General features: G+C 39.3%; 1 protein-coding gene across 13 annotated transcripts in view; it reads left to right on the top strand.

Moving 5' to 3' along the window:
• The window catches only part of FOXP2 (forkhead box P2), a 593826-nt gene that overhangs the window by 486061 nt on the left and 83748 nt on the right, over nucleotides 1-24017 (top strand). The window contains exon 1 of one of the 13 annotated variants that reach the window (XM_054023912.1): nucleotides 6731-6788. The exons of the other annotated variants lie outside the window; for them this stretch is intronic. The gene's annotated coding sequence lies outside the window, so the exon portion shown is untranslated. Of the gene's footprint in view, nucleotides 1-6730; nucleotides 6789-24017 lie in introns of those variants that run through there. 13 annotated transcript variants of the gene reach the window in all.

The raw sequence follows: 24017 nt of genomic DNA, 5'->3' as shown, positions 1-24017 counted from the left end.
AAAATATATAATAAATTTCAATTGGTATTGTATTGTTTCACAGTGCAATTAAAACTGTGATTAATTGTGATTCATTTTTTTATAGCGATTCTTTTTTTTTTTTTTTTTGAGTTAATCGCGTGAGTTAACTGCGATAAATCGACAGCCCTATTTGAAACATAATATCTACTGTGGAAGTCAAACAGGATCTGGATACTTCACCCTGCTTTGTTGAAGAGAGGAGGACACCATCGATGGAAGGAGGGTGGAGTGTTCTATGAAGTGTTCTTTCCCCTTCCAATCCATGTCACTTTAGTCTTGTCTGGTTTTAGTTTGCGCCAGATGCTTTTTAATCCAAGAGCTGATCTCTTGTAGTTATTTTAACAGCCTTGTGATGCCAAAATGGTTGCATCTGTAGAAAATTAGATATACACGTGTGGTTTGTATATTGTTGAGAGCAGAGTCCAGGGTATCTCACTATCTCTCCAATTGATGTCATGAAGAGTCTAGGCCATGTTGGAGAGGAATGTTTGAAACCATTTTAGTGCTGCACTGTCTACCCAACTGTCATGTCAGCAGCACCAGAAGATTGAAAGCTGTGTAGGATTCAGGACCAAGTAGTATAACGACTAAGATGTGGCCTCCATCTTTTAGTGCTGTCATAGCTGTCTTTTTGCTGCCCCCCAGCCTGAAGCCAAGTTGCAAAGTATGCAGGATATACCAGATATAACACTGGTTTTAAACAAACAAATTTAGCTTGTAAAGTTTCTAGTTCAAACATTGTAGTACTGGTAACCAAAATATGAAACTGACTAAACGAAAGTGAAAAATTTCTGAACAGACAAGTGCAAAATTGTAAACAGACAACACAGATAGAGAAATGTACATTGGACTTTTTAAAATATTTAAGTAATAATATATTGGGTGATCTTTTATTACAAATGTTAGGAAAATAAAATTCTTTATTTTGTAAGTTGTCGGTGTCTTTTTAACTCAGATTCTGAGATACATAATGTACAACTGAAAATGTTTTGTAGATACAGAGATTTTTAGGGCCAGAAGGGACCATCATTATGATCATCTTAGTCTGATCTCCTGCGTAACGCAGGATCTAGAACCTCACTCATTAATTCCTGCAGCAGTACCATGGTGTTTAAGCTATAGCATATCTTTTAGAAAGATAACCAGACTCAATTTAAAGATTTAAGGTGATGGAGAAACTGCCATGTTTCCAGGCAAGTTGTTCCAATGGCTAATTACCCTCACTGTTTAAAAAAAAATTACTTTATTTCTGGTCTTTATTTGTCTAGGCTCAGTTTCCTGACACTGAATTTTGTTAAACCTTTCAAAATGTTGAGACAAAGAATAATGGCAAAATTCCAGTGAAGGAATCAGATGTACCACAACTATTGAATGCACTGTTACTCAACTTTCTAAATCTAGAGATCCACTTTGTCAGCAAGTGGAACCAGGAAGATTAAACTACAAAATATCTATAGCTGTATCTATAGCTAATTCTTAGTTAGAATGTAAGCATTGTGATATGTCTCATAATTACAAGACATCACATATTGGTTGATCTTCATGATACAAACTTCCAGTGCAGTGTTAGGGTATCAGCCTGTGATTGCTTTGTCATTGAATACAATCTCCTTTCTCTCCTTTCCCCCCAGAACACAGGCTTCTGAATAGAAGGGGAGGGTATTTCTCCCCTTTCAACATATCTTCTGTAATCTAAACCAGGCTCCTGGAGTGGAAGTGTTTCTTCATTTTTCCCCTGAATCCACCCACATATTGGTTGCTATAATGGTAGGGAGCGATCCTGGTGACTGCTGTCTGGTAGTTCCCACATGTCAGTAAGCATGAGAATAAGTTCCTCTGATCAATATTTTGCTTGCTGTTTGTGAGCAATAGGAGCTCTGATAAAACACATGGGCTCTGTAAGAGCCTTATGCAGGTCCAGATTCACAGACTGAATACCACTGATCAAGTGCACAAAAGTTAAGAGGCAAGGCTGTTTCTTTCCCAACCATTTATTAAAGTTATGGTTTCCAAGATGAGCAAAGAAAGATCTGTAATCACCAAGCTGCCATTCATTTCAATTGTACAAGTTTTCCTGTTCCAAAAGTTGGCTGCAGAAGCACCAAGTCAGGATTGTCCAAGGCACTTTAATTCTTAATAGACTCTAAGAAACAGAGTTCCAAGCTGCTGTTAAGGAATGTCAGTAACTTTCTTCTGAATGGCTGACTTAACTCTTACATCGAAGATTTCAGGCTCTTCTAGAATGATAGCGAAAAAGGTATGCATTTGACATCACCTTCCAGGACCTGACCAGTAAAGTCATGTAACCTTTGACTTGGCTTGTCAATATTTAAAGTCACAAGTAAAAAGAGAGGGAAAAGAGACTTCAGAGGCCAGGACTAATTTTAGTACTGTTTACGTTTCTGTGTACACTTCATATTTAGTTGCCATTTATAAATATCTTATTATCTTTGTTAAATTTTATGACACTTTATTGCATGTTTTATTACTTTAATTCATGTATTAAACATGTATTTTAACAATATTTGCATCTTATTATATGCTTCATAACAACTTGTCAAAGCATCATCAGTTAAACATTTATATTACAAATGCACTTTGTGATATGTTTGTAATAAACTGTAAAAAATTACCGGTACCTTTCCTTCAGCTAGTATTCATAAATCTAAATAATGCATTTCTAAGCTCTACCTTAGTTTAAAGCATTACCATGGTTCCAGTTAAATCTGATGCATTGTCTTAAGTGCTGGTGGCCATCATATTTCACATGGTGCTTCCCTTCTGCTTTTTAGGTTAATTTGCTTGTCCAGTAGTAGCTCTGGATAATTTTAATTACTCTGTAAATATTTACAAAATAATCTGTTTAAATTTTGGAATTTCAACCTCATAGGTGCTATTCTCAGCTAAAATGATCTGGACTGACATTGTTAAGGATTTCCATTAATGATATCTGATTATGTATATTGTTTGTTATACATGGCCATTGCATAATCTTTCCTTGATTAAAGTTTTTAAAACTATATTTTTTCCATAAATCAGCCAATTCACTCTGCTCAATATAACATTCCATACATTGTTTTGAATCAATTTCCATTAAGCTAATTTAATTGAAATTTCTTCATCATAAGGATTACAATTGAGATGGTTTTTATGTTCCATCTGGCCAGCTAACTAAACTCATATCATTCATATATATATATTGCACTGTTATATCTAAATGTACGGAATGTGTGGAGTTGAACAACTACCCAATATTGAAAGGATGCCATATACCCTAGTTGTCATTTATCAGAAAATAATACGTATCATGATTGCTATCAGCCATATTTCAGTTTTGGGGATGTCAGTGTTTTTATGTAAGCTTTGGTGAAAACAGCTGTCTAGTTATATCAGACATGTAAACTATATTTTTTCACTATGATTTTGATTTTACAGTGGCTGCTATTTAAAAGTGATTTTACCAGGACTTACCATATCACCATATTGAAGAGATGACATGGTTTTTTCCTCTTCTAAACACTAGGAAATACTACCATTACTCTCTGTTACAGTGATGGAACTCTGTTGACAAAGGACAAGTTTTTAATTATCAGAAGCCACTGTATGTTTATAAATATCTACAGTAGATGTATTTGTATCTGTACTGAAACCTAAACATACTTACGTACTTATGCTGAACCATGCAGTTGTTGCAATATGAGTTAATTAATATAAACAAGCACATTTCTGACTTATGTAGCACAGCATCATGTTGAAATTTTGTACTGTTGCTTTAAATAGGAAGTTAGTGAAAAGGAACAGCTAGGGGATTTGTGGGTGTGCATTTGAGAAAGGGAGAGGAAGGAAGTGTTGTTCATTAGTTTTTGTGAGTTTCCTTCAGTGAATATTTGATTGGGGAGATTGAATGTGCTATCATAGAATATAATAATAATTAATGGAGATATCCCATCTCCTAGAACTGGAAAGGACCTTGAAGGTCATTGAGTCCAGCCCCCTGCCTTCACTAGCAGGACCAAGTACTGATTTTGCCCCAGATCCCCAAGTGGCCCCCTCAAGGATTGAACTCACAACCCTGGGTTTAGCAGGCAAATGCTCAAACCACTGAGCTATCCCTCCCACCCCAATAAATTGATTGCATTACTAGTATTCTTCATTTGTTATTAATTGCACCTAAAGAAAATCATGTTCAACAGGTGGTGATGATATGCCTACAGTTGTAACCTTTTGTTATTACTCTGGCTGACCGTCTGGAGCAAGTTTTAGGTCCTTATGCCTGAGATAGTCATTTACACCTGTACAAAGTGGATATAACACTGTACTATTCTGATTTGGTAGTTCTTTTCATCATTTTTGCACAGATATAAATGACTACACCAGGTGCAGGATAGCGGGAAGTCAAACTCGGGTTTCCTCTCTCGCTATCTTTTTTTAATTTACTGCTTATGAACAGATCTAGAGTAATTGTCCTGGAGACTGAAGTCTTCTATCACCAGAACAGACACAGTCCAAATAGCAGCAGTCCAGGCTTCTCCACATAGCTGAGTAAGCTCTGCATACACCTTCTGTAGGGAGGAGAGAACATTTCATTCCATGTCAACTCATTTCTTAGCATCACTGCCATGGGTGTACAATGCCAATTAGCTCAAGATTTTGATGCTCTTTTGGGTGATGTGGACATCTGGACTTGAAATTACTGATTCCACATAGGCTTACAGGTCTCCATCAGACTTTCAATTCGCTGTAACCTAAATAGGATTTGAATCACTGGTGATCCAAAGGTGAAATACTGTATATTACATTACAACTGTCATAGCCATCGTATTTGCCATTCTGTTAGGTTGTCATCTTAGTTTTGGTAAGTTTTTGTATCACTGAGAATATTAAAAATATCTACAACACAGGAAGCCTATTTTTGAAAAGAATGTAGTTGCTTTTGTTCAGTGATGTTTGTGTGTGTGTGTTATTTACTTGCCTTTCAAATTACCTATATGATTATTTTCTCTTGCAAAGCATTTTAACAGCTTTTGAGGTTTATTTTATGCAGTAGTGTTATTGGGTAAAATTTTCAAAAGCTTGTAAGCAACAGGGCTGTTCCCTGTTTTCAAAAGTGACTAAGTTAATGGGACTTGGACTCCTCTTCAGTCACTTTGGCACTTTTGAGTATTTTACCCTTGGGCTTCCTTAGTTATGACTTTCCTTCACCTATCTTTTGTATCAAAGAAGTATTGTTATGTCTAGATAGACAGTTTCGTAGTTTGCTTCCTATTCTGAAATCCATTGTAATCTCACAGGAATGGAGTATATATAGTTATCTATACATTGCAATGGGAATTTGTCTTTAAGTTTGCTCAAAATATGAGAGACTGTATCTCTTCATTCCCCTCATATCTGTTGCTTTTTCACATATATCCAATATACGTGGTATATGTGCATTTATTATTACTCTGCTGTTTGAGGTTTCTGTGTCTTGAACTGATTTATTTGCATTCCCTTTGTGATGGATTTTGCTATGATAGTTATGCATTTAAAAAACATGTTTAGAATGTGTGTATGTATATCATGTGTGTTTGTGTACACAGATATACACACAAAGATATATGTATATAAACACACATACATATTGTATATGGTCATGTAGTGAGGCGGAGTGGCCTCCCACTGACCCGGGGGGGCGGGGGGAGGGAGGCACCGCTAACCCACTATAGGTCAAGATATGTAGGTGATAAATTACAGTGACATTTATCATGTATCTTTGACCAACTCACTTGCACTCTGCCCACTAACCCATCTTCATATTTTTATACTCCAAGCCTCTGAGCTGCTTCTAACATCTGCCATTTTAAAAAGAAAGTAATTTCCCACAATAGTACTTTCTATTTCCTCCTCTTTTTCTCCTTCTTGTGTGATTTTTTCCCCCAGAACTGTACTGGCTTGAGGTCAGGAACGGCAGTATTCAGTCCTGAAGCAATGACAAATCTGGTATATAATCTTGCTTTATATCACAGCTCACAATAGAATCTTTATACCACAGGGAAGAGAAAATTGTAGCTGTCTTTTGGAACATGCATCACTTGTTTCAGGCCCTGGAAGATTCAGATTTAATAGATCTTAAAATTAATATAGAAATTCATAAAAAGAACTGTTTTAAGTCATTTTGATTTTTCTAGTATTTATAATTTCATCTCTGTTTGAGGCATGTAGTGTTGGATTCAGGGTAATTAAAAAATTTAGCTTTACAAGTGGAAAGGTATGAAAAATAGCACCAATCACATATTTTAAAGCTCTCTAAAATATTCCTAAAGTTGTCGTTCTGTTAAATAAATGTCACATACAGAATAGATGATATGGTGTGGAACAAAGGTTTTATCCCACTTGTATTTGGGATGGCCTGCATATTTTATATAAGGCTTCACTATTTGTGAATAATATGGCAACCCCAGACTCGTGCCAATGAAACCATCATACCATCACATCATGTATTATATGCAGAAAACACACACACAGCAGTGTTGAGGGTAATGCTGAAAAACTGTTGCCTGAAGGCTTGAAAAGTGACCAAAAATTTAAGGTCACAATGCCAGTCTTGAGGAAAATAGTTCTTATAAATTAAACTCCACTCAACCCCCAATCACCTTAAAAATGTCTTTTAATGTGCTGCAGCTTCAGTTACTCTCAGCTGAAGCTTCTCTATTTTAGCTTACAGGGTCATGTGACCTCAGCCCATAGCAGTGTTTCAACAGTAATAGCGACAGCCATCTTGGATAAATGTAAGTGAATTTTTTCCTCATTACTACAGTTTCTGTCCCTCACATTCACTTTAACTCTGATTATAGTTAGAATACCTGGTAGCACTTCTATTTTGTGTCCAATGGTGTGGGTGACACAAAGTAACAGAAAGCAATTTTTTTGTCCTTATATATGCCACAGCATCAGAATTACTTTGTGCTTTTGTGATATCTCAATTTTCAATCATGGTGTCATTTTACCAAAAGATAGCTTGTCAGTAGTTTTTGGTGTCAAAAACTGTTGGTCTGCCAAGAGAGAAATAATATAAAAAAACTTTGAGTTATATGACCTTGTTTTAGCCAGTTCAATACAAGGATAAAATTTATGACCATACATGTAAATATCTCTCTAAGAAAATACATCTTTAACTAAACCAGCTTCATAATTTCAATTTCATTCAGATTCAACCTTAAGTATAATAATACATTCTCAACTTTGGCTGTGCATTCACTTAGGCATTTCATAAAGCAGGGGATGGAAATAGAGAAGTAAATATTCTATATAGCAGTGATAACCCAAACCATAATAATCTCAGACACCTTATCCAAAGGCACAATGTGGAGAATGAAGACCATTTTGCCCGTTATTAATTCTTGTGGAATATCAAATACAACAGATGCCATTAAAAAGTCAACATTTATCAAAAGTTTTGCATTGGTGATAATGTTGATGGTGACTGCTCTATAATCCCAGTTCAGGTTGAAGAGAATTGAAATAACATTAGTGACTGGGACCATTGTGTCTGGTACAGTATTTGCCATTGAAATATCAGTATTTGTAAGCAGTTGACTTAGAATGGTATCTGAGCTTGCACTTAGATCAGTATTTAGTCCTGTATTGGCCTGCATATGGTTTCACCATTTATGAATAATGTAGCAATCCCAAATGCAAGGAAACCATCCAACTGTCTCATTACATTATATATATAATAAATGCACACATATAGCAGAGTTGAGGTACATGAATTTACCCCTGTGTTTAGAATATGAGCCATAAGTGTGTGGTAAATTTTTATATTAATGATAATATTTTCTTCTATATGACCCCAAAGAGCTAAAAAAATTGCTGAGGATACCCGGCCTCTTTCCTTTGGTGGAATGCAATGAACTGCAAAGCTGATATGAAAAGCAGCTGAAAAGTTGTAGTTATGTCTAACACCAGCAAATATGAAAGCTCCCTTCCTTCATATATCTGTCATATCATTCTAACACTGATAGGGGCAATCTCAGTGCATTGCCTTCACTAAAATTCAGACCCATAGTTATCTTAAAAATTGCTAGAGTTCAGATGTACTTGCAACTGTATTGCTATATTAACTATCCAGTAATGGATGCCATACCATATCATATACAATAGGATCTAGAAGCTGCCTGGGTAGAAAAACGTGCATTGAAATCATTCCATGGTTATCTTGAATTCCTATATGTATCAAATTCTAACATACCATAAAGGGTGGGCATAGCTGTCAACTAGATGTGGAAATGACATAGTAAAATAAATTGGGTGCACAAATTTTGACCAAATCTGTATGAATGAAAAAATATATTAAATTGGCCACAGATTACTAAAACACAGCAGGAATAATTTGAATCATGCAAAATAATTGCAAAGAATTCTCTAAGGAGGTAGGATTATTGGGAGAACCTGTACAAAATTTGGGAGGCGGTAACCTCAAGGGCAAACTAGTCTGTAATAATTACAGTGAATCTTAGCTTCATTTAATCCCAAAAGAAGAGAAGATTTTCGTGACCTAATGTATTTGTCGTTGCAAAGCTGAGTTCATGAATGACCTTACAAACCACATAAGATATAAATAGGGCCCTTTGTTTTCGGTTTTTGTTTTATTTAATTTGTCACAGGAATTATTACAACAAAACCAGGTGAAACTCAGTGGAAAAAACTATTAATAATTTTTCTGGGTAAATATCAAGGTTTATTTTGGTGAACGGAAGGACTGTAGATGAATCAGTAGATTAATGCTTTGATGAATGGAATTCAATGAGGTTTGCTGCAGAACTAAAATGGAACTCACAACACAGTGCCACCTCAGAGTTTAAGAAAGCAATATATCTATAATCCCCAAATGAAACTTTTCATTTGAATAAACAATTTACTATTTTAGACGAAAAACTATTAGCCTATAAATATTTATATTTAATAATTGGGCCACACCCTTTGCAGCGCATAGACTCAACTTAATACTTTTCTCCTGTTTTTGTTTTTTAAGAACTTTTGAATACTTCCTTGAGTTCTGAAATGTGTACATTCTGATACAGATTTTCATTTTCTTTCCATTTTTGTGTGCCAGATCTTTAAATTGTTATCTGCTAAAAGCTTGAAATGTGTACATGATGGGCGTGAGATTCATCAGTACATTCAGATGCGCACGCACTTCAGAGCGTGCGTGTGCCTGTTTGTTTATTGTGTGTATTTTCTAGACTAATACATAGCCTTACTTCAACAGGCAGCTTTGCATATACACACAGACTAATGCATTATCATAATACGTATATCTCAGGCAACGTATTGTATTTTCCTAATAAAACAAGTTATTTTTATATATTTGAATGATACAAAAGTAAGGTGAAAATCAGAAAAAAAAAATTTGTAAACCCTGGAATTTTTTTCGGTAAAAATTGTTTTAAACTGAAAACAAAGGGGCTTGGATATAAATATATACAGATATATACAAATCAAAAGGGTTTTTGTGCTTATATATCTATATATAATATAAAGTGTTAATTTGTGAGATCATTCATGAACTAAACCTTACAGTGATAAATTTATCAGATTAAGAAAATCACTATATACATACATGTAATCAAAGACCATTATTCAATGGAGCTCTATTCCAGTGTAGATCCAATTGCAGACTCAGTCCCATATGTGTTCACCATGTGATGCGTAGCTTTTCTGGCATCTCCATTACATTTCACTATATGACCTTACACAGTAAAACTGAGCAGCTAAAGAATTAGCCCAAACTGATAACTGTCTTAGCCTTGCAGCAATAAACAATGTCAGGAAATAATACTAATACCATGAAGACGTGATTCTAATTATCTTGTTTAAACAAGGCTATTAGCTGTATTCTGATATGTATATAACACTTTAGGCTATCTTCGAACTGTTCATAAATAGTTAAACTAAAAGTGCATCCTTAAATATGTCAAACATTTGTTTTTCTCTTTAACATGTGAGATATTGCATATGGGATATATATATTGCTACTTCTTTAACATTAGGGTTTGTTTATCTTAAATAATGCCTTAGTGCATGGAGCAGAATCTCTGAAGCACAGTAAAAATGAATTTGTGAATAAGATCTATAGAAAGACTGTGCGTAAAAGCTCAGAAATAACTAAATAAAAACAGCCAGCCTCAAATTTTTGAAGATACACAAACTATAGTTGCTCAGAAATTCTCAGCATGTTAATATAACTAGTTATGCAGTGTGTACAACCAGATAGACTTATGGTGACCATAACTGTTACCAGTCTAGCAAAGTAATTTGCATGCAATTTTTTAAAAATGAACTATGAATTTTTAGGTATAACTGTATTTATAATTATCATTTTAACCTCTAATGTAATAATACACATTTTCACCAAGATGTAGGCTAAGCCACAGTTGGTGATCTTGTAGGGATGTTTTGTCTAAATTCTACAGGAAACAGGATCTTTAATGAAGTGGCAGTACTATATTTATGGTGTCTCAAAGTATTAAATCACTGGTTATATTATGGGATTTCATAACCCTTAATGTTAAATTTTGACATTCTTGGTACAGAGAAGGCAGAACAACGTCTTGATGGTTATAGAAATACATTTGTAAATCACCTGGGATCTCCAAACATTACCAACGCACTGCTTTATTAACCATAATGGATCTCCAAACCTGGCAAGTTGTGCAGTAAGGCTATTTTAAAGCTTCACTCCTGTGTTGCACATCACTGCAAATGTAAATTTGACTTGTCCTGAAAACAGCTCTTTCATAAACAATACCGAGTGGAGTAAAACAGCATGAATCTGCCAGTGATTATGGACATGTATTTTCAGAAGAGCTCTGTGACATCAGTTCTCCTCTTCTGAAAATCAGGCCTCGTGTCATCATCTTATTAAGTAACAACAGAAACGTGGCATTACATCCTTAGAATCCTTACATCTGAAACAAGGAGAGTATGGGTTCAGGCTTTCATACATAAACTGTGGTGAAAATGACATCAGGATATGGTTCATTAAGCAAAGTATCTTAGAGTATGGCTTTGGTCATTGAAATGAGGTTGCCATTCACCATCCCAATAGTGAATGGCTGGGACCTCATTGTTGGGCAGAGCTGCCTGGGGGGGCAAGTGGGGCAATTTGCCCCACGCCCCACAGGGGCCCCCCACGAGAATATAGTATTCTATAGTATTGCAACTATTTTTTATGGAAGGCGCCCCCAAAATTGCTTTGCCCCAGGCCCCCTGAATCCTCTGGGCAGCCCTGTTGCTAGGCAAAGAAAAAAAAAGTATATAAATGCCCTCTGACTCTGTGCAAAAGAATAGTTAATTTTCCGATCTGTTATCTGTTCACCTGCCACATTAACTAACTGAAACCAGCTGTTATACATGTCTTTTGTGTCCCTGTCTGCTCCTGAATCCATCTTCCTCCTCTGCCTACAATCCTTCTCTAATTTCCTCCAACTTGTTACCTTTATTTAACATTTTGTATAGCATTTATGGGGAGTTATAGAGAGAATAACAGCCACAGTCCCTTCACTGAGGAGCTAACAATTTAGGCTAGGTCTACACTACCCGCCTGAATCGGCGGGTAGAAATCGATCTCTCGGGGATCGAATTATCGCGTCTCGTCGGGACGCGACAATCGATCCCCGAATCGACGCTCTTACTCCACCAGCGGAGGTGGGAATAAGCACCGTCGACTGGGAGCCGCAGAGGTCGATTTTGCCGCCGTCCTCACAGCGGGGTAAGTCGGCTCCGATACGTCGAATTCAGCTACGCTATTCGCGTAGCTAAATTTGCGTATCTTAAATTGACCCCTCCTCTCTCCCCCCCCCCCGTAGTGAAGACCTGCCCTTAGATTCTGGTACTAAACTGCTTATCACTTCACTCTCCCAGTACTTCAGACTCACCATTTACTTTGTATCATTCTATTTTTCTTGTCTTTACAATTTCTTCTATACCCTCTATACCATCCTAGAATTGAGTCCAGTTGTCAGAGGGAACTAATACACAATAGAAATCCCTTAAAATTACCTAAAAAATTCACGTATGCATTATAATACAATAAAAGCCCTGCAAACTCAAAGCAGGGGGTGGGAGAAGGATTTGTATAGACTGGTGGGAAAGGGTCCCCCGTCCTCAGGAATTGGGAGGGGTCTGGCTAGGAGAGAGGGAGAGGAAGGCATCATGTGAGCTGTTGGGCAGGCCAGGGGGACTCAGATAAGCCGTTTGCCTCTGTGGACCTGGGAGAGCGTATATAAACCCTGGCCCTCCAGCCTGAGCCCCTCTACCATTTGATTAGCAGGTCTCACCCTCCCATCCCTGGGATTAGCAGAAGACCAGGATGGTGGTGATTGTTTTTGATTGCTGCAGACATTGCTTTAGTTGCGTTATTTGGGACTGGGAAGGAATTTTTTCTCTCACCACCAGGTTGGCTGGCTTGGGGCAGGTTTCTTTGCCTGCCACACAGCAGCTGAGGGACTTGGTGGGGGTAGGCCAGGAGATAAGGTTCAAGATGTCATAACTTAGCAGGTGACAGGTGTCCAGTGCAGGTATTTGTTCCATAGGGTGTCTGGTTTCATGGTAAACCAGAGTTGGCAGTGAATTTAAGGGGAAGCTAAGCTGGGGAATGAGGTTGGGGCTCCTAATGTCTGGTACAAATTTTTTCCCAGCCCCTTAATCCTCATCCAAGGGAAGGGCAGTAGAGTCCCAGCAACGTGCTGGGGAGCTGATAGCAGCCCTTCACCAGGTGGAAATGATTAAGGAAGGAAGAATGACCTGTATGAGTTCCTTCCAGTTAGTTCCCAGATGAGTTAAGTTAATAAAGTTCCAGCCTAATTCAACCACATCCCTTGCATGTCTTTCTTTCTGCATGTCCAGGACAATGATTTGAAGAGCCTATATCTGAGCATCTGCCAACGCTAGCAGTAGTGGCTGTCCCACTGGAAAGTTCCTGTTGGAGCCCAGATACAAGATATTGGGCATTAAGGGCATAAATAGTCCAACACTGAATATTGCTCATCTTTGTACCTCAGACCCAAATAATAGCAGCTACTGACACATTTGGAAAGTTAAAGGTAGTCCTGGTGGAACTGGATTAGAGGGGAGAATGAGGATGAGGCTGTCAAAGATGCCTGCAGTTTATCACATGTCTCTAATTTTTCACACAGATATTGCCACTGTATGTGTGTATTAATGTGCTGTGTGCTCTAATAATGTAATATTTAAGGTAATACTCTTGTACATACTTATGTCCAGATCCTGCAATTAAGATCCAGTTGTGGGGTCAATATCTCAGGAACCAGTCTTGCTGTTATTGAAGTCAGTGGTAAAACTCTCACTGATACCAGTTTGAATTAGATCAGGCACTTAGATACAAATGTGTAGCATCTTGTATTAGTGTGTGTACTCCTTTTTGTATGCCAGAATTAATCACTGTCAATTGTAAGAACAGTACACAAAAAATGTACTTAAACAACATATTACAGAGAAAGCATGATAAGAGTGATAGCAATAAGCATGTATGAGTGTACAGTAATTATTACATTAATATTTCAGTAATTATGTCATTACCAGTGTTGCTTCATTAATTTCCTCTTACTAAATTGCACTATTACTTTTTAATGCAATTAAATACATAGTGCCAGAAAACAGGCAGCCATATTTATGTCAGCATATAAAAAATATCAGTTTTGAATCTATTTAGAAATATCTGAATCAGTAGTGCACATGTCTACATTCTGAACACAACAATTTTTAATGGGAAATTAAACAGTTTACAGTAGTTCAAAGAAAGTAGATCCAATAGTCTACGAAATAATATTTGAACTTAATTAAGAGAATTTCAGGATAGATTCAATGAAAACCTTTAAACTACAAAACTGCTACATAAGAGACGCAACAAAATAAGAAATCATGAGAATTGTTAATACAATTCTGTGGCCCCAATCCTGCAAAAAGTTATGCACATACTTCAAGTTTACATTATTGAGTCGTCATTAGAATTACTCTTATACATATAGTTAAAAACATGCATGATTCGTTGCCAGATTAGAGGTTTTAATTGTATTTCTCTAAGAAATGGCTTGTGAGATGTAATAAATTACTATCAAGAGGTAATTTATTTTCCAAAAAAAAATCCATATTTAATCTTTAATATATGTATAGTGACAGGCTCATTAAAATGCATAATAGTGCAAGAGATGTTATATAATAAGTTTAAGATAATAAAGATATACTGGACCAGTATGATACTGATATTGCTGTAAGTGTACAAAAATTAAGAAAATACTTCACACAACACATGGTCAGCCTGTGAAACTCATTGACAGAAGGCCAAAACATAAGAGGGTTCAAAAACGAATTAGATAAATTCATGGAGGATTGGTCCATCAATGGCTATTAGTCAGGGATGCAACCCCATGCTCTGGGTGTCCATAGCCTCTGACCAGGGGCGGCTCTATGTTTTTTGCTGCCCCAATCACGGCAGTCAGGCGGTCCGCGGTCACGCGCATTTGGCAGCGTTTCTGTGGGAGGTCTGCCAGTCCGCGACTTCGGCGTACCTGCCGCCGAATTGCCGCCAAAACCGCGGGACCGGCGGACCTCCCGCAGGCATATCACCGAATGCTGTCTGACTGTCACCCGCACAGCCACCGGCAGGCCGCCCCCCGTGGCTTGCTGCCCCAGGCACGCGCTTGTTGCGCTGCTGCCTGGAGCCGCCCCTGCCTCTGACTGCCAGAAGCTGGGAGTGGATGACGGGATAAATCACTCAATGATTGCCTGTTGTCTAGCTCTTCCAAAAGAAGGACAGAAGACATTTGACGTGGGTTTAATCAGGCCGCAACTTTATTATTAGACGTCTGGGACTAACCGACAGATAAAAGTGTACAGTGCAGGTAACCCCACGTTTATTCCATAATTACCCGGGGGGCTTCCACCAGCTCCCCCCCTTTTTCCATCCAGGTCCTTCCAGCAAATCCATTGTCGGGACCTTACCATCCACCCTCCCTCGTAGGAGGGTTAGGTGGGCTGTAAGAATGGGGAGTTGGCTCCCTGCCATACCAGTCATAGGAGTCCCCAATCACCCCCTGTTCATTCTTTAACAAACACCTCTCTTAAGTCCTTTTCCAAGCCATTTATCTGGTCACTGTATCACTTTCCTATGGAGTACCTGCACTGGACATCCACCCTCCACTTAAATAATGAGTTGCGACATAGCCTACCACTCTTCCTGCCATGCATGAACAAAGCCCTTCCTGAAAGCGCTATGGGGAAAGCGAAAACCCCCCAACTGTACCTCGGCCAATCTGGTAGTAAAGGAAAAATTCCTTTCCAGACTCCCTAAAAAAGGGGCGGCCAGCGCAATGCCCAGCAGGTCTTGTCCAAACCTGGTATTTTACCACCTAAAGGAGAGGGAGGGTGGGTCCTGCCTCAGCCTGCTCTGTGTAAAAGGGAGGCTTCAAGCACAGGGCTACCCCTTTTAAACCCTGCATTCCTAGGGGATGAGTCAGCGACCATGCTGACCCCTTTACAGCAGTTTTCATCTTCTCCCTCCAGCCATAAAGCACTATTCCCTTTATTCAGCCAGACAGCCAAATCTCTCCCCCATTTCCCCCACTTAAAGGTGTGGTGCGGTTGTTCTGTTCATTCCCTCTGAAGCATGTGGCATTGGTCGCTGTCAGAGGACAGGATACTGGGCTAGATGGACCATTAGTCTGACCCTGTATGCCCGTTCTTATGTTCTAATAAGCTACATGGCTCTGTATGTTTCATCCTGTAAATGTTGCAGGATGAATTGGATAAAATGAAGGTAATCTGCTAACTTTACTTACAGATTCATACTTAAAATGAGTGATTTTACAGCTTATATTTTTCTGTTTATGTGATTGTTGATTTTAAAGAGCCTTTTATTATGCAAATGTGTGATGACAGCTTTATATTCTGTGTCATTTCTGAACTAGAATTTTTCATGTTGTTCGAATAGTCCCTTACCTCATATTTATGATTTTTACAGTTATTTTGACACCTCAGAACATTAGTATATCATTAAAATGATAAAAGGGAAAAAATCAAATGCATATCATATTTGAAGTTTTGAACTTTAAACGGTACTTAAGTGTCTCCTATCTCTACCTTAATCAGCATGTCACCAGAATCTGTTTCCTGACATCAAATATTTGTAGGCTTGTAACTTATTTGTATGCTTGTAACTTAAGTTAATACTCGTAACATGTTTCTGAGTCAGTAGATCACTAAAAATGTTTGCAGTTTATTGCTGCTGTGGTGACTGTATGAAAATACTGCAAGTGCTTAAATTAGTTCGAGTGTTTCAGCAGCTTAATTATGGGGATATCCCATAAAGAATAAGTTCAGTCCTGCTCCCATTGGAGTCAGTGTTTTCCTGTTCATTTCAATGTGAGCAGGATCAGGTCTACATCTGTGTTTTGGAAAGCCTCTTGCCATAGCTGATAGTGATGTGGGAACGTGCTATTTTGGGTCAACAGATAAAGGGTTGTGAGGATTTCAGCAGCTTTATATGCTCTAGCACCTAATCACTGGAAAGTGAAGCCCTGATCTATAGTTTAAGAGCACTGTGAACTTGCCTCTGTACATAGTATTGTAAGACTGTGATTAGAATACTGTATCAGGCTCTTGCATCCTTCAAGAATGATGTGGAAATATTGAAGAGTGTTCAGAGGAGGGGTAAAAAATGATCCAGGGGCTGGAAAACAAACCTAACAACGTGAGGCTGAAGGAGCTCATTCAGTTTGTCAAAAAGAGAGGTGATTTGATCACTCTGTATAGATACTTACACCTGGCAAAGAAATGGTTGGGGGCTTTTTTATTGTGCTGCCAAAGGCATAACAAGATCCAGTAGCTGGAAGCTGAATTTCTTCGAGTAGTGTCTTTCTGGGTACTCCATTTCAGGTGTGCATGCACCCCATCCACCCATTTAGTCTCAGCGCCCCCGGGCCCGGCGCGCCGGGTGGCCACAGCCCCAGCGGCAGGCCGGCCAGCCCCAGCCCCATGGTGGCGTGGGTGGGGCTGGGGCTGGGTGGGGCCACATCAGGCTGTTTGAGAGGGCAGAACCTCTCCCAGCCTATGATACCCGCCACCATGAGGCAGAGCAATTGTGCATATGCAGTGAAATATGTTTGCACAAATTGGGTGTTTTCACAAGACATGGGCAGATAAGTGCTTAATTGGTTATATGTGTGCATGCAAATACTTGGTTGCATGTAGACAGAATGGGTAAGATTCTGACCTCTTGTAAGAATTGCAGCCTGGGAGAGGGGATACTAAGGTGGTTTTAAGTCACCTTTGTATCTTCCTGATCCTGGGCTGCTCCAAGGTCTGCAGCTGCCTCTGAGTTAAACTTAATAGTCCTGCCAGCTTCCCCAGGCTGCCCTGTTGGTGGCAGCACTCAGAATCTCTGCAGCTCTGTGTGATGCAGTCCAGCATGGACACACACCTCTCACTTCCCAGTGTACCCTGCACCAGGGCTTGTGAGGTGGTCCTTGGAAGGCAGCCTTATGGAATCCTCCCCTAACCAGAACTGGGGATTTTAGAGTCTTTTGAGCCATGCCAGCCCTTTTACTTAATGTAAAGAGGGCAGGAGTGAGGCTCTCACTACAGATTTTTATACAGATACCCCTGGGCAATGTGTTTTTGAGCTTTGAATGCATATTTGTTTTGATTGATGAAGAAATCCAACGTGGCTTAAATACGCAGAAACGTATTCCATCAGAAAACGTTAAAATTTTTTAATCAAACCCGGAAATTTCCAGTGAAACATTCCCTTGATTGGAAATGAGTTTTTAAAAAGCGATATACAAGTTTGAGAAGAAAAAGTTGGCTTTGAAAAAATAGGCATCAGTTTGGGGTCCTGATTAGCATAGTATTACTCCAGTTTCATGTAAGTGTAACTCCCACTGGAATCATGAAAGCTGGGTGATGGAATCTCACATCGATGTTGATGTATGAGAATTCAGCAAACCCTATAGGTGAACACGTATATGTGAGGTCAGATTAATGCAAAAACTGCAAACATGGTTACATATGAGACAGACAAGGTTGTCCACGACCATTGCAGCTGTCATATCCATCCTTTGTCCTGTTCATGTTTTTCACATAAGGTGTTAATGCACCTTGCTTGAACATGATTAACAGTGATATGGCAAATCTGCCACCACCTTGCTCCGTTGTGGGCTGTTGCTTCCCAGTTGCTGAGGTCAACTTGACATGCTTTCAAGTTTGACTTCAGTGTGTCTTTATATCATTTGTACGGGCCACCATGAGAATGGACACCTAGCTTTAGCTGACCATAAAATATGACCTTGGGTATTCTTGAATCGACCATATGAAAATGCCCAGACCAACGCAGCTTAGCTTTTATGAGCATGCTTTGAATGCCAGACATCTCACAATGATGAAACTGGAGTAACACCGTGGTTAATCAGGCTCTAGAACTTACTAGCCAAATAACTATATTTGGTACATTTATCCATCAATTTATTTATTTTTTGCTTTTGTCTCATCATATTTTCTCACCCTCCGAATTTGACAACATGGGATGTGCAAGAAAATATTACAAATTCATACTCAGCAGAAAAGTGGTGTTAACATTATTAAAAAGCTATCAGTATAGTTTTAACAGCTCATTACTCTATGGCTTATCAAATGAATGGCTAAAGAGGTTACCAGTAATTTTATCCATCTGTTTTACCGCTTATTTGACATTAATCTAGAAATAGGTGAATATCATTTAAATGCTTACCATAATTCTGTGATTTTTCCCCAAAAACTTTTTAAGGGATTTTGATTAAAAAAAGATGTTTAAAAGAAACCCAAATATTTAATGACAGGTCATTTTTTCTTTTTTAGAAAATTACTGTATATGCTGTTTACACAGGACTGTTTCGTTTGGACTACAATATGAAGCACGTGTATTAATTCACTAAAGATCCATTATTCCAGTTTCCTCATGTCCAAGTAACCCCACTTTTCCATTATATACCCAAAAGGAGTATGAACAATAAAAGCGCTGACAAATTATTCCGAACTCTGCAGCAGTATTTGTCAAACCTAAACTATACACGAACTCTTGTGAAATTACTATAGCAACTATACATTTACATAACAGCTCACACACACAAAAATTCCCAGGCTTGCCAACTGTCATGTGTTTCCTAGGATTGTCCCACTATTACCTCCACATTCCACTTAAATTATACTATGGAAGCAGTGTTTACTTGGGTTTGTTTAATCAGTGACTGCTGCTACCACTGGAGTAGAGGGCACTGATCTGATTGCTAAGAAACCAGTTGGTGACAGCCTCCTCTTCTTGTTCTCCTTGTCATCAGCTTTCCCACACTAACTGTACTCATTTTTTTTTTTTCTCCCAGGGCAGGTCTATATTTAAAATGCTTCATTGGTGCAACTGCACCGAGACAGCTGTGCCACTGTAGTGCTTAAGTGAAGATGCTCCTATGCTGACAGGAGAGCTGCTTCTGTCAGTGTAGTTAATCCACCTCCACAAGAGGCAGTAGCTGTGTCAGTGGGAGAATCTCTCCCACCAATGTAGCGCTGTCTACACCAGGGTCTAGCTCAGAATAAGCACATCACTCAAGGCTATAGATTTTTCACACCCCTCAGTCACGTAATTATACCAGTGTAAGTTGAGGTGTAGACCTGGCCTCACTGAAGAGTACAGAAGGCAGAGTGGATTAGCCAGCACTGAACAAGAACCGAGATAGGAGGTGGCTTGTGACCAGTACTGACTTGCATGTGCTCAGCAGTGGTTGCTTGAGACAACCCCTCATCCTCTGGCCTAATGATCCAATGACAGGTCAAGAATACTACAGAATTGCATGTGGATGCTTGAGAGATGGGCAGAGAGTGAGAGTGGAGGAAGAGGGACCTTGAGGAGTGGGAGGGAAGGGGAGACACATAGGCTAGGTCTACACTACCCGCCTGAATCGGTGGGTAGAAATCGACCTCTCGGGGATCGATTTATCGCGTCCCGTCGGGACGCGACAATCGATCCCCAAATCGACGCTCTTACTCCACCAGCAGAGGTGGGAGTAAGCGCCGTCGACAGAAAGCCGCAGAAGTCGATTTTGCCGCCGTCCTCACAGCGGGGTAAGTCGGCTGCGATACGTCGAATTCAGCTACGCTATTCACGTAGCTGAATTTGCGTATCTTAAATCGACTCCCCCCTGTAGTGTAGATGTACCCATAGAGAGGGAGCTCTTGATCTGGGGTGGAAAAGGAACTTCAATAGAAAATATAGAGACATAGTGAGGAATGGGGATCGCAGTGTTAGGGAGGAGGTGGGAGAAAAGGAGAAGAAATTCTGGGGATGAAGAGAAGGAAGAGTTGAAACATTTTAAGGAAGGGAGAGAGCTTTTGTGGGAGAAAGAAAAGTATGTGGGATTTGATCCTGATCCTGCACCATTTAAGACAATGGGAGCTTTGTCACTGACTTGAATGAGCATAGCATCAAGTTCTTTGAGGGGGGAAAAAAGAAGGAAAGGGAACCTGGGAAATTGTGAGTGAGAAAGCGAATCAATAGGAAAAAGGGAAATGGGAAGACGAAGCAGGAAAGTGAACAAAATAGAATGGAAAGGAGAACTGGAGAGAATGGAGAAAATGGAATACACGAGTTACAGAAAAGAATGAAAATCAGAGATGAAAGGAGAGAAGTAGGAGATGGTAAAGAAATGGAAGAAGGGAGGAAAATAAGAAAACCACCAGGCTAGTGGATTTGATTTGGGTTTATTTATGCTTCTTTATCATATGTAGTGCTAATATCCTGTATTTCTGCACATGTGACAGAAGTCCCAGGGATGGCTGATTATTTTGGGCTCTTGTATCAAGAAGCCTGTACTTCTATACACCGGTTACATCATTGAAGATGTTTTGGCTTCTTGCTACTTTTTATCATTAGTTTTCTCTTGTTGCTTTTTCTTCCCTTTGCTGTTTGTGTCATGAGTCTTTGTGAGACTGTCGCTTGGTGTAGCATCATTTATTGGATGGACATTTGTTTCATGGTGTCACTCTTGTCATCCAAGAATTGCATCCCAGCATGTGTGTGCATGCACACGCTGTCTCCTTGCGTTAAAAATGCCTTTGTATGTGATTCCAGGATTTGAACTGAAGGACAGAGAGATTTCTCTGCCATTGGTGAAGCCCTGCTCTGGTTTCCATTGAACAATTCCTCCTATTTTATCAATATTCTTAGTATATTTTTAAATGAGCAGTGTTCAAGCAAATGCAGTTGCTGGAAGCTTGATAAATGGTTTTGCCTTCTTCTTTGATTATGTGGGACAGCACTTCTATTTGAATGGGCAAACAGCTGAATATATTCACATGCTACATGATACCACTTATAAGGCTAAATACAGCCCTGGCTTATTGAAGTCAGTAAGATTTGTGCCTTCTTATGCCCAGGCTAAATTTGTCTTTTTCCCTCTCATTTTTCAGTACATTTTTACCTCTAGGAAGTAATATGCAGTGTTAGTTACAGTGCAGACAAGCAGTGCAGTTTACTGAACTCCGGTTAACCCAAACCACCAGCTAATTTATAGTAAGCCTTGTCAGTACCAACCACTGGCCTTAGGCTAGCCATAATTTTTTCTCACTGCTCATCCAGGACTGTGCAATGCCAGAACAATACCACCTGTCAGCCAACACTGTAGACCATCCAGCTTCAAAGAAGCCGTGGTAGTTGGTGACTTTTTTCACAGGCCTTTTAATATCTGCAAAGTTCACTGGCAGTGGAGAGGACTAGCTCTAGGCTTGAGGAAACCTGGAGCACCCAGAAGAGTAAGTGCCAGCTGGCTTTGGGTAAACTGGCTGGCATCCTCTAAAACTCGAGAAACTGGACTTCTTGAGGAGAAAGACTTTGAAGTTTGCATTCTAGGATCAATGAACCCTAAAAATAGATTTTTAAAGTCCAGCTCCTCTATCTGTTTCTGGTGTTCCCAAGACCATTAGAAAATCAGGATTCCAGTTTAATCTCCCCATATTTTTTATGCTGATGCCCTGTCAAATTATGCCAGCTCCACATAGTACTCCAATGGTGTGTCCATCTCCTTCTAATGATATTAAACTAATGGTACATATCAGAAATTATAGCCAAAAAGTACCCCCAAATGATATTCATTAATTAATGGGTTATGAGGATTTTTCCAGATGTCTCTTTTGTATCTGATTGGCTTGCTTAAGCATGTTGAAACATTGGGATCTGTAGAACTATGTACAGAAAAGGGTATACATTTCCTTAAATTTTTAAATTGTTTCCCAGCTTTCCCTTCATGGTAGATCCTGTGGATAGGTAACGAAGAAAAAGTTACTTCATGTGATGCTGGGAGACTAACAGTAACACACATCTTGCTATTAGCACCTATTTAGAGCTGTAGAATCATGAGACAAACAATTCTGCTTTTTGATATTTTTGTAACTCTCATGGATTCAATTTAGCTCCATTTCACTACAGATGCCATGAATATCTGATTGGTACATGTATCCATGAATTTAAATCAAATACCATCAAAGTTATTAAAATACTATTACAGATTTTTATTTTCTTAATATCTGCAGTAACCAGTGTCAATTGTGATAACAGGAAAAATATTGCTGTGCTGTTACTTTTGGGAAAAATATAAATAGACAAAGATAAACATATGTAACCCATACTTGATGGGAACCACATCCTGAAAGAAATCTTTCCTAGACCCCCTCTTCTGGCCTTCAAACAACCCCTCCCTCTCCCCAGCTTCATCAGAAGCAAGTTCCCTACAGACCAGGACACACCAACTCAAAGCAGCTCCAGACCCAGCAGAACAACAGATGCCAAACGTTGAGACATATCTCCACTGCTACGATGATCAAATTGCCCACAATACACTTTTCAAAATCCATGGGTCCTACACATGCCTATCACAACATGTGGTATACCTCATTCCATGCACTAAATACCCCAATAACAATGATGTGGGTAAAACCAGATAACCACTACACTCTGAAATGAACTCACACAGAAAAATAATAGAAGACTACATCACCTGTGGGTGAACAATTTTCACAGATTGATCATTCTATATCTGATCTTTCAATCCTCATTCTCAAAGAAAATCTGCACAACCTCTTCAAAAGACAAGACGGGGAGTTTAATTCATAACTAAAAATCATGGACTGAGTAAAGACACTGGATTTATGGCTTATTGCAACTATTAACAAACCCTCCCCCCCCCCCAGTTGCTTTCCCTTCCTTGCCCCCCTCCCATGACTGGAGGGGTGTTAGTTACTTCACCTTGAAATATGTATTAACTACTTTTGCTAAGCAATCAGTTCCACCTTGTATTTATCGGTGACACTCAGGCTATGTCTACAATTTATGACTGCATAATTTATGTTGCTCAGGGGTGTGGCTTATTCACACCCCTGAGTGACATAAGTTACATGGACAAACGCCAGTATGCACAGCACTATGTTAGCAGGAGAGCTTCTCCTGCCAACATAGCTATTGCCTCTCACGGAGGTGGCTTATGGCGATGGGGGAGACCTCTCCCGTTGGCATAGAGCATCTTCACTAGACACGCTGCAGCGGCACAGCCCTCAGAGTACCTTTCCGAGACCCGAAGAAGAGCTGAGCTCAAAAGCTTGTCTCTCTCACCAACAGAAGTTAAAAGCTATTTCCTCACCCACCTCGTCTCTGTAATATCCTGGGTCTGACACACCTACAACAACAACACTGCATACATAAATGTATACACTTAGGACTCAATTCTGACTAGCTCTTACGTTGGGCACACAGTGCTGGAGGAAGAAGCCGCATAAGAGTAGGCCAGAACTGCACCCTTGTATTCAGAAGAGTACGGGAATTGCTCCCTAATTAGTCTCCTCAACGAAAACAGATAGCAGGCAGAATCACTGCTCCACCCACCTCTGCTGGCCAGCTCTGTTGATTGGCTTGCAGATGAAGA

The sequence above is a fragment of the Malaclemys terrapin genome, chromosome 1 (genome assembly GCF_027887155.1).
Source record: "Malaclemys terrapin pileata isolate rMalTer1 chromosome 1, rMalTer1.hap1, whole genome shotgun sequence".
NCBI classification, from domain to species: domain Eukaryota; kingdom Metazoa; phylum Chordata; order Testudines; family Emydidae; genus Malaclemys; species Malaclemys terrapin.
The sequence above is the reverse complement of the archived record's forward strand: the minus strand, read 5'-3'. Positions and strand labels throughout refer to the sequence as shown.